The sequence below is a fragment of the Cimex lectularius genome, unplaced genomic scaffold, assembly GCF_000648675.2.
Source record: "Cimex lectularius strain Harlan isolate CLEC.00 unplaced genomic scaffold, Clec_2.1 scaffold12, whole genome shotgun sequence".
NCBI lineage: Eukaryota > Metazoa > Arthropoda > Insecta > Hemiptera > Cimicidae > Cimex > Cimex lectularius.
Window position 1 is genome coordinate 760,277 of NW_019392875.1, and position 12,113 is coordinate 772,389.

Here is a 12,113-nt window from a genome sequence, read left to right on the forward strand (position 1 = left end):
TTGTCACGAGCGGGATTCGAAACGGATCGATGTCACGATAGCTCAAGTGGTTAGAGCAGCTGCGTATTTAGCCGAAGGTCGTGGGTTCGAATCCCACTCGTGACACTAACTTTTTCATTTCAGCCAAAACCTTACATAAAAAGATTAATTAATTAATAAAAAAGCGGGGATATCTAATCGTACAACCAGACAAAATAAAAAGCACTTACTTCATCGATTGTAAAGTCTGGAGGAATTTAAGAGTCTATTAAGACCTTGTCAGACAATGCGACAAATAAAAAAAATCACTCTTTTTTGGTCTTAGGCAGAGGTCAGGTTTTATACAGGCTAGAGGGGCAGCGAGGAAGCCATAAACTAACCAGGTAAAATTAAAAAGAACCACTACCGAAATTAACAGCAGAATTAATAAACTTAGGACTGCAATGATTATTAAGACTGCTGAATTGACATGTAAAATCCGCAAGCATATGTATAGACTCGGAGTAGCACAGAAAAAGAACAGCCGAACACGTCCTATGTTGGTGTGTTGATCTATGCAGGCTGATGTTCCTACTCTTGGGATAGAAAGACAAAGCTGAAACATACACGTGGGTGTACTAAACAAAGAAGAGATCCAGGCAATGATGGAGATTGCATAATGGACCCATATTGGTACCGGTGCGCAGGGTCGTAAAGAGGCCAACTCCTAATAGTCTACCTACCTAATGTTCTTGTCGGATAATGAGCGAGCGAGACAATCGTAAAACATAAGGACACTACTCTCCTACTCAAAAACTTACGAAATAACAAAGCGCGTACATATTTTACACTCTTAAAAATATTAATATAAAAAATATATTTTGCATTGTATAAATTCACTTTTTCCACATCCTACATGTATTTGTTAAATTTAAACAATGTTTGTAAATCCTAGGCTCTGAAGATGATTTCAATAAAGATCGAAACGTTGGCACGATAAAGAAAATGTTTTTCTGAAAACTACATCACACCAGACCGCATCTCACGATCTCTGTTGCCACCACGATAATCATCGATTAACGGTCACTACTCACCACACACTTAAAAATATTTTATAACACAAAAAGAAAAATCATTTTTGACAAAAATTAGAAAAGGAACAAAATTAAGAAAACCATTAGCTAAACTCACCACTGATGGTGGCAAAATGTCGATTTACGTCTGGCAGATCAAACAAGTGAATATAGGTGAACGAAAATTAATGGCAACAACAGAAAAAATCTTAAAACCCCAAAAGGAGGTGGAAAAAAAAAGGAGGGAAAATTCAAAAGGTGGGGTTGAGATGGGAAGTTAGTGTCCGAGTGGATCGAAGTCAGGATAGCACAAGTGGCAGAGCAGCGGCGTATTTAGCCAAAGGTCGTGGGTTCGAATCCCGCTTGTGACACTGACTTTTTTATCTCAACCAAAACCTTAATTAAAGATTAATTAATTGAAATTAAATTTAATTATATATTAAATAAAACAAAAATAAAATTACTTAATTATGTAATTTGAACGTCAAATAAATTATATAGGTAAATGCAGATTTTAATTACCTTACATAAAACATAATAACAATGAACTGTCCTTATTAACATTTCCTATTATTTGTTCTTTGCATCTACTATGTTATGAACCTGTAGTTGGTAGTTGTCAATCATTTCGGTCTGCCCATTGTCATTTGTTTTGATCGTCAAACTTATTTCCAAAAATTCCTTTGGCCCTAAAATATCCTTCAATATTTTATCTTTCACACGGGTTTTGTTAGAAATATACAATAATATTTAATCCTTATAATTTATTTTAGTATAAATGAGGGTCATATTCATTAGGTTTAAGTGAGTACTTTTATATTTTATTTATTTGTCGTGTTTCTTGGATTTGTTTACATTCATTTTACCTCTTTGTAAAACATTTTAAAATCAAGGAGATGTAATAATGAATTTTAAAATCAAATGGTTTTTATTCCGAATATTTTGTCTCCCGCCCACTCGATCATCCAAAGCACGAAAACAGGTTTTCATCTCTTAAGTAAACCAAACAGACGTTTCCAATCTTCTACAGCCCACTCTATGGTTTTTCTCTCGTTCACAGTCCTGATCCCCGGGTGTTCTTTTAAAGATGGGACCCCTAAATGGTTAGATTCAGCCTAATCTCGCCATGATCTTATCGTTTGTGATCTCCCGAACCGATATTCACCTTTTTCAGGCCATTGGATGCCGTTGTCGTTTAACACGACTCAGTTAGCTTTAAAATCAAATTCTTAAAGGGGTATGTTGTGAAAACAAATTTTACGACAATGGAAGAGGTGATAATTGCACAGTCAGAAAATTAGTAACTGTATATACAGTAGTTTAGGTATAATATAAAAACTAAATATACTTTAAAACAAAATCCGTAATTAATGCGACGCTTTATTTTAACCCACTAATTGCAATCAATTACAATACCGAGTTGTTCTAATACATAATTTAATGAAAATAAATAAATAAATGAAGCACTTCGTATGCAATCAAGCGTAGACCGTACAAACCACTTGGTTGATTAAATCACGCAACATGATTCGTCCATTACCTCAAATTTATAATTTATAAGCAGGCCGAGTAAGATTACATAGATTTTGTTTTACAGAATTGGCAGACGAATTGTGAAAAAAGAACAATTAATTTATAATTAATTCTAAATAAATAATGTCCCCGTCAAACTTTTAATCAAATATATATTAGCCTCAATTTAAATAAGATATTCTAATTAATGATATCTGTTTGATGTCATTTAGTTCTTAATCTTTTAGCAAATTAAATAAATATGTATTTATCCAATTAATCGTACATACTAAGTATGCTTTAGAACAGCTCAGTTGGTTAAACATCCAAATTTTATTTTCACGCTGTCTGTCTTATGGTAAAACTAATTGTATACGCTATGGTTGTTGGCGTCGGTACTCAGCACAAAGTTGTTTTCCATAAATAATCCCTTAAAATTATAGTTTGACAAAAATACTTTCAAGTTTTTTCATGCGTATAATCTTTTAATGATGAAATGACTATTGATTATAATGCCAATAACACACTGGAAATTTATGTTTTTCCGTCCGTGGTTTGCGTTTTAATATCGTTTTAGTCCATTGTGGTGTATTACTGAATTACTCCGCTTTGACCTCGTGATAAACCGTGGAGACAGTCAAAGCCAATAAATCAAACTCTAATTAACCAGAGAAACAATGATTTCCATATTAAACGATAGGCGTAATGGAATAACAATAAACTGAAATTATTACGTTTTGTCGGTTGAATCAGTCAACAATATAGAACAACTGCATGACACCATCCGACCATTCATTCAACTGAAAAAAGTTTGACCGAAAATAAAATACTATTAGCTTGCTCGTTTTTTAATTTTTACTCACAGTATATTCTTTCCGTTAATTTATTTCCTAGCAGGAAAAAACTTCGTTTGCGTATGGTTTTGACAAATTAAGAGTTTTCATTATCGTAACATACTAGCATACTAGTAGTTCAGTTATGGCCACTTTCAAGATGCGTTGTTAGCCGAGAATGCATAAACAGCGTGAGGAAAACTTACAGCGCTAATCCTTTACGGAGGTCGAGCCTAATAACACCGTGAATTTTTAAACCTAATGGTGCTCTAGCTTTTGTAAAACAGAAGCTCTTATTTATAAAGAAAACCATTTTATCTTACCAGATAATTTACTAATTGTTTACCACAAGTACCACAAGCTTAAAACAGCAACTTCGGGCAATTAATTTATATATTATTAAATGATTATTATAAATAGTTATGTGTGGTGTTTAGTGTCCGATAGTCAATGATTCGGCAATTGTGAGATGCGGTCTGGTGTGACGTAGGTTTAGAAAAACATTTTCATTATCGTGCCAACGTTTCGATCTTTATTAAGAACATCTTCAGGGGCGGGGATTTATAAGCATTGTTTAAATTTTACAAATACATGGAGAATGCAAAAAAAATGAATATATATATTTAATGCTAGAAATTTTAAAATCACTCAAAGCGATTCTTTTCTGGGTAGATTTGTCATTCTTGTGTGTCGTGTTGAGAGTGACAGTGAGATATTGATGTTTTATGTTTATATACTTTCGATCTTTAAGGGTGTGGAGGGGAGTCGGGAATAGAAAGACTTTTTTATATGAGGAGTCGGCTTCTTTGAGGTGAAAGGAGCCGACAATGGGAAAAAATTGTTAATGGTTCGACCTGATTATCATTTTAAGATTATATAGACTAGGATTATATAGATTATGTAGAAAACAGAATTACTACATAGTCTAATTCTTGAACAATTTGACTTTTCTTTCCCTAATTATCCCCGTCTATATAATCCCGAAAGGATCATCAGGCCAAACCATTACCCACATTTTTTCCCATTGTCGTCCCCTTTCGCCTCAAAGAAGCCGCTCCTCAAATAAAAATGTGTTTCTTTCCCGACTTCCTTCCCCACCCCTTCAAAATCCAACGTATATAAAATAAAACATCAATATCCCACTGGTACTCTCGACACGACAGACTAGAATGACACATCTACACGGAAAGCAAACAATTTGAGTGTGTACAAATACTCTGATTGAATTTAAAATAGTCTTGCATTCTATAAATCATTCTATTTTTAAATCTAAAATTTTCTATCTTTGTATAAATTAATTTTTTTTTATCTAAAATTTTTTAGCATTGCAGAAATTCATTTTTTCGCATCCTACATTTATTTGTAAAATTCAAACAATGTTTATAAATCCCAGGCCCTGAAGATGATCTCAATAAAGATCGAAACGTTGGCACGATAAAGAAAATGTTTTTCTAAAACCTACGTCTCACCAGACCGCATCACACGATCTCCGAATAATAAATAGTTATAATTATCCATTTCGATAATTTATTTTTTGTAAACTTTTTTCATACGACAATTTCAAATAGAAAAAATGCAAGTCCGAGGCGTGATTTTCAACGGTTCAGTCGCGAATCCGTGTTGGACAAAAGCCTTCGGCCCAAAACCATTTCGGTTATTGACAGATTGATGGATATCCCAAATATCCGACCGGTCGACTGAACAATCGGTTATAATTTTTTCTTTTGCATAGCACGCTTTACGTGTTAACCCGGCACAAAACGTAACACGTCTCAATTCGGAGGTTATTACGGACACAACATTCATTTTTTGATGAAGGTGAAAATTTGTTAAATAGTATTGTATATTGTATGCTACAACAATGAATAAAACGTTTATTAAATCGTAATGTATTTACATTAAACGTGATTTAATATGAACGATTCAGATTCTCAAAATATATGTATAAATGTTTAATTAACAAACAAATTCTTATTATATTATTAAAAGGATATAAGTTTTTAATTGTATAAGACAAAAAAGGGGCAGAATGAATTAACCCTATATTATTCTAATTGCAGGTATTGTTTATATGTTATTATTGCACTATGAAATCAACACGGGTTGTTAAAACATATAATTATACAAAAACCGCATAAGGCAAAACTTCTAACTCAAAATGAATAGCAGTAAACTACTAGATTTTATTATTATTTCTATAGGCCTAAATTCTTACAATTTTCAAAAAAAGGTCTAGTCTTGATCTAATACGACATTGTTCAACACACGCCTATATAGCTAAATTTGAATAAAACAATTATACACAAATTATGGACATTAGGTGGATCTCCCTCACTGAAGTCGGCGAGAAGTCAAAAAGCGTTTTCAGACCAAAACAGCGAGCATAAACAGACCACAATGGGCTGATACGTTTAAACTACAAATTTATTAATAATTACAAATTTCAAATGTATTAGTTTTATTATTTTTTTTTTTTATTTTTTTTTTTGGCGTTATGAACTATGCATATTAGCCATGTGACAAATTCGTATATGTGTGTTCAAATTTGGGGGGTTATTGGGAAAAAAGGGCCAGGGGCAACGGTGGGAATCGAACCCACGACCGCGGCGTGAGAGTCTCTCATGCTAACCACTCGGCTACCGCTATATCGCAAACTTGAACCGTTTATTATTGGATTTCCGCTGAGTAAATAATTGAAAACTGTACTTTGAACAGACAACTACTAAAACAAAGATATAAAATGTGACAATTTGAATTTTTATATTTATCGACGTTCGTATGTTGATTTATTTTTATCCGTATAAATAAGTACAAAATGTATTTGTTATAAAACGGCAGTTTTTCCTAAGGGTTTTGAATCCTGTTCTGAAAATCACACACTAGCTTGCACTCACGTAGAAACTAAAAGACAATTCCTGATAATTTCTTTTTTCGAAATTATTTGATTTTAACTTGTAAATAATATGTACAATCTCGTTCAGAAAAACTATAAACTACCTAATGCCGGCAATATGGCACGGCAGGGGTTCTGTTCGAATACCACAGGACTATCCGGTTTTTTAAATGTATATAGGATGCGTTGTGTGTTCTGTGTTGGTAGGTATTAATTATTAGCGCAAATAGGGCATTAACCTCGCCCCGAGGAATAGCGAACATTCTGGGGTAGAGAATGCGATTGGACTTGTCTCAGGTTTAGAGATGAATACGTACGTCGTCATAGGAACAGGGTAAAGAAAAACCAACATTTTTTGTTTTCTCCGGAGAGGGGTGGCGAAGCGTATTGATATCGGTCCAGGACTAAAATACCTTTCAAACTAGCCGATTCTTCGGATGAGCTTGGTGTTACGAAAACAGTAAATGAATCAACCACACTACGACCTTCTCTCATACCTTAGTAAACTGTAAACATATTCACTGAGAGGCTAAAAATTCCACCCAACTGATTTTTCATTTTCAAAAGAGGGTAAATTCGGAAAATTCTCAACGGTTGTAGGCTGAGATGGAGAATAGTTCCATTAACGATAGCTCAAGTGGTAGAGCTAATTTTAGCAGAGACTCACTGCTGGAGGGGCGTTGATGACACTATATTTCACCATCACCACTCACACTAATAAATACAATAATACTGGCAATACTGTTACAGTGGCAATGTGCGGTGATTAGTGACCGTTAATCGATATCTATTTAGAAATCGTGAGATGCGGTCTGGTGTGATGTAGGTTTCAGAAAAAAGAAAATGTTTTTCTGAAACCTACATCACACCAGACCGCATCTCACGATTTCTAAATAAATACAGTGGCAATGTTGGGCTGAATCGGTTTTCAAGGTAATTTGAGATCTCCTGTAAAAACTTAAATATGTCAATCTGTAGGCTTATTTAAGGATGTTTTGCTCTGTTGATGACCTTAAAATAGGTCGAAAGCTTGGCAATAACAACTAAATTTACTTTCTTCTTCAAGACCATATCTTGATCCAGAGTGTTTGTAAGTGAAAAAGCGGTCGATACTTCTAGCACTGAAAACTAATATATACAAGAATATAACTGTTTACAGTAAAATACCCCCACTTCTGACAACCAGAAAATGACTGCTGTGCTCGAGAACCATTCATCATACGCCTCCAAAACTATTACACTCTTTCAATTAATTAATCTTTTTATGTAAGGTTAAGATTGAAATGACAAAATTAGTGCCACGAGCGGGATTCGAACCCACGACCTTCGGCTAAATACGCTGCTGCCCTACCACTTGAGCTATCGTGACATCAAGTGGTAGAGCAGCGGCGTATTTAGCTGAAGGTCATGGATTCGAATCCCGCTCGTGTCTCTGACTTTTTTTTATCTCAACTAAGACCTTACATAAAAAGAATAATTAATTGAAAGGAATTTAAAATGCTTATTCAGTCTCGTTTGAATTTTGAAACAATAAACTGTTTAGTTTTCATCTTTGTTTTCTTAACTTCAATTTTTAAACCTGAAAATGCCACTATTGATGATGACGTTCCATCAGGTATACGGCTATTGCCATCGTAGTTCCCCATGAAAACACTGCTAGACACCTTTAGACGTTTTTGCGAAATTGGGTCTTACCATAGAAGGCCCGGTTATGGACGCCCTAGGGTAAAAAGAGCCACAGGTTGACCGTTTTTTGACTTTGAGAATTTTGAGAAACCCGCACCTTACTGTTGTTCAAGGGATTCATCAGCTCCAAGAAGTTAGAGGTCCAAATTTCCGAACGAACTGCGCCCCGTAAGATTGAACAGAACACACGGAGTTGCACAACTGCCATTGGTCTTTGGACGATTGGTCTGCTGTACCTTTTACAGATGAGTGTAGATTTGCTCTACGATGTCCAGATGGGCGAGAAAGAGTGTGGAGGAGGCTAAAAGAAAGCCTGAACTTTTTCCCAGAGCCAACCTTTTCAACGTAGCTCAGTGATGCTGTGGGCGGGAATTTCAATGAGAGTCGCACTGAGTTGGTGGTTGTTCGTGGAGGGTCTTTGACGGCCATTCGCTTTGTGGATATACTTCGGATTATCATACGTTCCCTCTCCTCGATGAAATCCTATTCTAATGCACGATAATACTCGTCAACATGTCGCTCGCATAGTAGAAACGTACCTTCAGCAGCATAACATCAGGGGCATTTTGTTTGTGCCAGTTTGTTCTCCAGGCTTTCACCCCATCGAACATTTATGGGATAACCTCAAAAGATGAATAAGAGCACATCCATAACTTCCTGATACCAGCCACGTTCTTGACAGGAATCTTCGTGAAGAATGGGCTAACTTCCAGTAAAGAGACATTAACGGAAAGGATACTGGTAGAAAGTATTCCGAGGAGTCTTCGACATGTAATCTTTTTTTTTCATTTTCTTTAGCAATTTAATTTTTTTGAGAAAATATTAAACATTAAACATGAAACCTTGATTAATATATAAAAATATATACAAATTAAGTTATATTACGTGTTAAGTGGGCGGAATTTTTTCGGTGTCAGGGTATTTCCAGCTTCTTTCTATCTATTCTATATGAGATACAAATTGAAGACCATTCTTTAGAAAGTAATAAATCAAAGTTTGACTGAGGCATACATTTCCTAAATATACTCGTAACATTTGATTGTCGGACGTGGTTCTCAAAAGAAAACGTCTCTTTGAAGAATGCAATAAAAAACCCTTATATTCTAAAATTCAACGTTGAACTTTTTTTAAATTTATTTATTGCTGCACCCAAGTTAATTTAACAGTATGTACACATCTTAAAAGAACAAAAATCAAACTGAACGCAAATAATATATAGAGAGGTTGCCAGGCCAGTGACTCTATATTCGCCGGGAAGAATTAATAGGAAGAGTGCGGTTCGTTTTTGTTTGCGGCTACTTCAATGTTGTACTTGCCGTATTAAATATAAACCAAGACCTTAGATTAAAAGTATAATTGATTAAAATTGTATATAAGGTTAATTGTGAATGTAAAGATTTGATACATAGAAAGGAGCAACTAACAAATCTTAAAATAAAGATAATAAAAATCTTTAATGAATCTCTTTATCGACATTCGATTATTTAATAAAAAAAAGTGAGTGAAGCATATTTCTCAGGTGTCCTACCAAAAAAAAAAAAAAAAAAAAATTTATTTTCAGGTCATCAACCTAAAACTTTGTGTGGTGTTTAGTGACCGTTACTTAATGATTATTTGGAGGTCATGAGATGCGGTCTGTCTGCTTCTTTCACCTCAAAGAAGCCGACTCCTCGTATAAAAATGTCTTTCTATTCCCTACTTCCCCCCACCCCTTCAAAATCGAATATATATAAACATAAAATATCAATATCATTAGTACTTTCAACACGGCACACAAGAATGACACATCTACACGGAAAACAAATAATTTGAGTGAGTACAAATACTTTGATTGAACCTATAATTTTCTAGCATTGTATAAATTCATTTTTTTTAATCAATTTTTTTTCTAGCATTGTATAAATTCATTTTTTTAATGAAAATTTTTTCTAGCATTGTATACATTCAATTTTTTTTAATCAAAAATTTTTCTAGCATTGTATAAATTCTTTTTTTTAATCTGAAATATTCTAGCATTGTATAAATTCATTTTTTTATCTAAAGTTTTCTAGCATTGTAAAATTCATTTCTTTTAATCTAAAATTTTCTAGCATTGTATAAATTCATTTCTTTTAATCTAAAATTTTCAAGCATTGTATAAATTCATTTTTTTAATAAAAAAAAGTTTTCTAGCATTGTATACATTCTTTTTTTTTTAATTTAAAATTTTCTAGCATTGTAAAAATTCATTTTTTTATCTTAAATTTTCTAGCATAGAATTTATTCATTTTTTTATCAAAAATTTTCTAGCACTGTATAAATTTATTTTTTTTATCTAAAATTTTCTAGCATTCTATAAATTCATTTCTTTTAATCTAAAATTTTCTTGCATTGTATAAATGCATTTTTTCACATCCTAATAGTGTATTTGTAAAATGTAAAAATGTTTTTTAATCCCAGGCCCTGAAGACGATCAATAAAGATCGAAACGTAAAAAAAGACCGCATCTCACCACCTGCAAATAATTAATAAATTTTTTTAAAATTATTTTTAATTGTAAATTTGTTATTTTGGAAAAATCAAAGATCTTTGAGGAGGAAAATTTTGATGCGCATTTTGTGTTTATGTTGTCAAAAGTCTTAACAATCCTGCTTACTTTAAATGGTATGCAATTCATGTTAATCAGTAGGTAATTAATTATTTTGAAAGTGCTATCGTATATATGATTTTGAAAATACACTATTCAGTCTTGTTTTGAACATAGTCGAGAGAGGATCACCTGAATCTGGCCTCGTGTTTATCAACCGTGTGCTTCGACCTGTTCTATTCAGGGAGTACCTCTTATCTGTTTTCAATTCTTTAAACTGTTATTTAAATGCCTAATAGTTTTATTGGTTTATTTTATTTTACTTTGTTATAATTGTATTTATTTGTTACTATTTATTACTATTAATTTAATTTAATTTTTTGGTCCGATAAAATTATTTATTAAATTCCCTGCTATGTCAAGCGCGAGCGGGGGAAATGACCCCCCAGATATTGAAGAATCGGAAAACCAAAAAATGGATCTAACGGGTTCTGTTATATCCAACCTCAGAAGACCAGGAGAACCAATTTCAATCGGTCAAAATAAAGTGTTTCTGATGGAGCCTAATCAGCAAACAACAAATTATCGGGATAAAAATGTCCTACTCAACGCTCTATCTTTAAATAAGTACAAGCCCAGTGATACTGGCCCCTTTATTGTACACGTGGAAAGCCCGAATCAAAATGCAGGCAAAATGCATCCCATGAAACTAGGAAAAATATTGTTCGAATCGGAATTCAAATATAAAAATGATATTGTAAATTTGTCAATCACAGGCCGTAATAGAATAAAGATTAACTTTAATAATGGAAAGTCGGCTAATCATTTGGTTGAATCTAACGTATTGAAGAGGTACAATTTATGCTCCTATGTACCCTCCTTTTGTGTGTTCAAGAGGGGAGTTATTAGGAACGTAGATATTGATTTAAGCGACGAGGAGTTAATAAGAGTGATCAATTCCCCAGTGACAATAAAATTCGTAAAAAGAATTACCCGTACGTATACAGATGAGGGTACACATAAAATCACTAAGTTAGGTACATGCATAATAACCTTCGAGTCACAAACTCTTCCTGAAACAGTGTCAATTTACGGCATGCGTTGTCGAGTGGATCCCTATGTCCCTCCAGTCCGTCAGTGTAGAAATTGCTTCCGTTTTAACCATTTTCAGGACCAATGCAGAAGTAGAAATAGATGTGCAAACTGCGGGCAGTCCCATGAGGGAGCCTGTATTAATGACGTTAAATGTGTCAATTGTCAAGGGAATCNAAAAAAAAAAAAAAAAAAAAAAAAAAAAAAAAAAAAAAAAAAAAAAAAAAAAAAAAAAAAAAAAAAAAAAAAAAAAAAAAAATACACTATTAGTGAAATATTAATTAACGTTATTATAAACGTTGGGGCCGCGCTGGCAGAATTGTTAGGTGTTCAGCTAGCAATATTTGTCACACTATTGAGTTTTTTAATTTATCGTAAAGTGAATCTGACTTCTTCTTTAGGATAGTTGAAGTTAAGCCCACATTTATGACGGGGATTACTTTCCTTTTTATTGTATATTTATAGGTTAGAAAAGAAAGAAAAATTTTATGAGAAGAACA

The 12,113-nt window shown here is 33.4% G+C and overlaps 1 protein-coding gene across 3 annotated transcripts in view; it reads left to right on the plus strand.

Annotated features, from left to right (window-relative positions):
* The window catches only part of LOC106665877 (limbic system-associated membrane protein-like), a 489,908-nt gene that overhangs the window by 348,945 nt on the left and 128,850 nt on the right, over positions 1 to 12,113 (plus strand). The window lies entirely within an intron of this gene.